Source organism: Erinaceus europaeus, chromosome 11 (genome assembly GCF_950295315.1).
Source record: "Erinaceus europaeus chromosome 11, mEriEur2.1, whole genome shotgun sequence".
NCBI lineage: Eukaryota > Metazoa > Chordata > Mammalia > Eulipotyphla > Erinaceidae > Erinaceus > Erinaceus europaeus.
The window spans coordinates 112011644-112014731 of NC_080172.1; the positions used below are offsets into that span (position 1 = coordinate 112011644).

Sequence of the window (3088 nt, forward strand, 5' to 3'; positions counted from 1 at the left end):
CACAGTGTTTGCTGAATGAAATAAAGACTGATTTTTAAAAAATAGGGCAGGGGAGAGAGCGTAAAGGGTATGCAAAGACACTCTCATGCCTGAGGCTCCAAGGGCTCAGGTTCATTCCACTCTACCACCATAAATCAGAGCTAAGCAGTGTTCTGGTAAATTAAAAGTAAGTGAATTTTAAAAATAAGACAGATCGTGGTCTAGGAAGTGGCACAGTGGATAAAACATTAGACTCTCAAACATGAGGTCCTGAGTTCACTCTGCAGCAGAGCAATCCGTACCAGAGCAATGTCTGGTTCTTTCTCCCCTATCTTCATGAATAAATAAAATCTTTTGAAAAAATAAATAAATAAAAATAAGACAGATCTAGTATATACATTTGGAAGTATAATGAAGAATTTTTCTAGGGGGCAGGTGGTTGTACACCTGGTTGAGTGCACATATGGTAGTGCTCAAGGACCCTAGTTCAAGCCCCCAGTTCCCACCTGCAGGGGAAAGCTTCACAAGAGGTGAAGCAATGCTACAGGTGTCTGTCTCCCCTACCTTCCCCCTTCTCTCTCCATTTCTCTCAGTCTCTATCAAATAAGTAAATACTAAAAATATTACAAAAAAAAAAAAAAACCAAGACTGATATGTTCTGGTCTTATTTGGCTTTATTTCAGGTGATAATAATAGTGCCCTTCTATGACTGCTATGAGCCCATGGTGAGAATGGCTGGAGCAACACCTGTCTTTATCCCCTTAAGATCTGTAAGTTCACCAATGCAATTCACCCACTTTTAAAAAGTTTTGAAAGGAGGGTGAGAGTAGATGTTCAGCTTCACTGGGGGTTGGGGGAAGGGGGGACCCAAACAGTCCTTTGGTGGTGGGAATGGTCTTGATGTACACTCCTATTAACTTGTAGTCATATATATATATATATATATATATATATATATATATATATATATATATATATATATTGAAAAAAAGTTTTGAAAGTACCAATTATTATGTCAGTAATAAATTTCTATTTTGCATTATGGGATCTACTCTATATATCTACCTCCCCTGTGACTGAAGGTAATCAAAGATTCTGAGGGGGGATTGGTGTTACTTTATCATATGTTTGTATGTTTCTGTGGTATCAGCATCTCCACTGTATGTAAGATTCTCTTGTGATAGTGTATCTCCCTCATAGCACAGGCCTAAGACCATCTCTGACTCCATTTAGAGCACTGCTCCCTAGTGCCTTATAGTATGAGATATAAGCTAGGGACAAATAAATGCTTTTGGAGACCTATATAAAGTGAGTTTTTGTGGGGCAGGCAGCAGCACTCCTGGTTAAGCACACACATTAAGATGCACAAGGACCCAGGTTCAAGGGTAAGCTTCACAAGTGGTGAAGCAGGGCTTCAGGTGTCTTTCTTGTCTCTTTCCCTCTCTGTCTTTCCCCTCTCAATTTCTCTCTCAAATGATAAATGTCGAGCATTAAGCCAGCTCCCCCTGTTCCACCCTGCATTGCTGATGCTATAGCCTATTTACATAATCATTGTTTTGCATGAAAGATCCCCACCCATTCCATTCCATTCTATCTTGTTTGAGACCTGCCCTGCCTGCAGGGTAATATTAATCCCACCAGTTAAAACCATTGCAACAGTTGCTAAGGAAGCTTATACCTTCCCAGCCCGCTTTTGCCTTTCTTCACCCCCTTTCCTAGACATTTCCGTTTCCAACTTGCCACTTACGGTTCTATCCTATAAAAGCGTCGTCTCTGATCAATAAAGGTTGCATTACCTCACTCCATGTGTTTGGTTCCTGAGTCATCTCCCTCACATCACTGAGTGAGTAGCAGCCCAGACAAGTTCTCCAACCCAGAGAGTACGCGCCCAGGAAGGGGCACCCCAGCGCTAGCCCAGCAGATAAATAAAATAAAGATAAATTAACTAATTAAAAAACTTTACTAAAAATTAAAGTGAGTTTCTGTTCTGTTTATCTTTAGGAATAGGATATAGTACCATTGTCTTTTTAAAATCTTATCATAGTAAGTGTTTATTATATTTATTACATAGTAAATATCACTAAGGTAAATTACAGAATTTTCATCTAACCTTACAAAAATTAGACATGTTAACCATAGTTATAGGTGATTTATTTGAAAAAATATATTACTTTAGCAGCTGTGGATGTTGACAAGAGTTATAGGTGATTTATTTGAAAAAATATATTACTTTAGCAGCTATGGATGTTGATAAGAGTTCATTTTGCCATTTAGCTTGTATGAACAAGAAGTTTAGTTCCTCTTAGGCTCTCAAAGCAGAACTAAAGTCTAATTATCTCCATTATTGTCTTTGTTAGTCATTCATTAAGTTACCTTTGCCATGTCTTCCTCTAATTTTTCTTGATTAGGTTATTTGATTATAAGACAAAAACATGGACTAATCAAATTACATTCTTCCTTAGAAACCTGTTAATGGGAAGAGATGGTCTAGTTCTGACTGGACCTTAGATCCTCAAGAATTGGAAAGTAAATTTAATCCCAAAACCAAAGCCATTATACTAAATACTCCACATAACCCTTTTGGAAAGGTGAGTCTTTGGTTGCATTATAGTCTTTTGACCCCTTGGTTTCTCATATGTTGAATAGTCATCAACTTTGCTCTTTTGTTTCCTTTACTATGTATAGGTGTACACCAAAGAGGAACTCCCAAGTCATTGCTGACCTCTGCATCAAATATGACACACTCTGCATCAGTGATGAGGTCTATGAGTGGCTTGTGTATACTGGAAATAAGCATTTAAGAATAGGTACTAATTACTACTTAGAGTCACCTGTCTAGATGTGTTTGGACACATATGGAATGACTGATTGAAAAAGGCCCCAGAAATGTATTATATCTGTAAGAGAACATAAAAATAATAGTTGATAGCTCACTTGGGAGAGTCCCCCTGCTTTGTGATTTGTATGACCCAGACTCTAGTCCTGGTCCCTTGGTACTAATGAAAGCTTCAGTGCTGTTGGAGCAGTGTGGGTGGGAGGGAGAGAGGCTGTCTGTCTGTCTCTTTCTCTCTCTGAAAAAAAAAAAGTTGGCCTGAGTTGTAAAGTCTGG

General features: G+C 38.4%; 1 pseudogene; it reads left to right on the plus strand.

Annotated features, from left to right (window-relative positions):
• The first annotated feature begins 285 nt into the window (after window positions 1-285).
• On the plus strand, window positions 286-2818 carry LOC132541479 (kynurenine--oxoglutarate transaminase 3-like; annotated as a pseudogene).
• The last annotated feature ends 270 nt before the right edge of the window (window positions 2819-3088 follow it).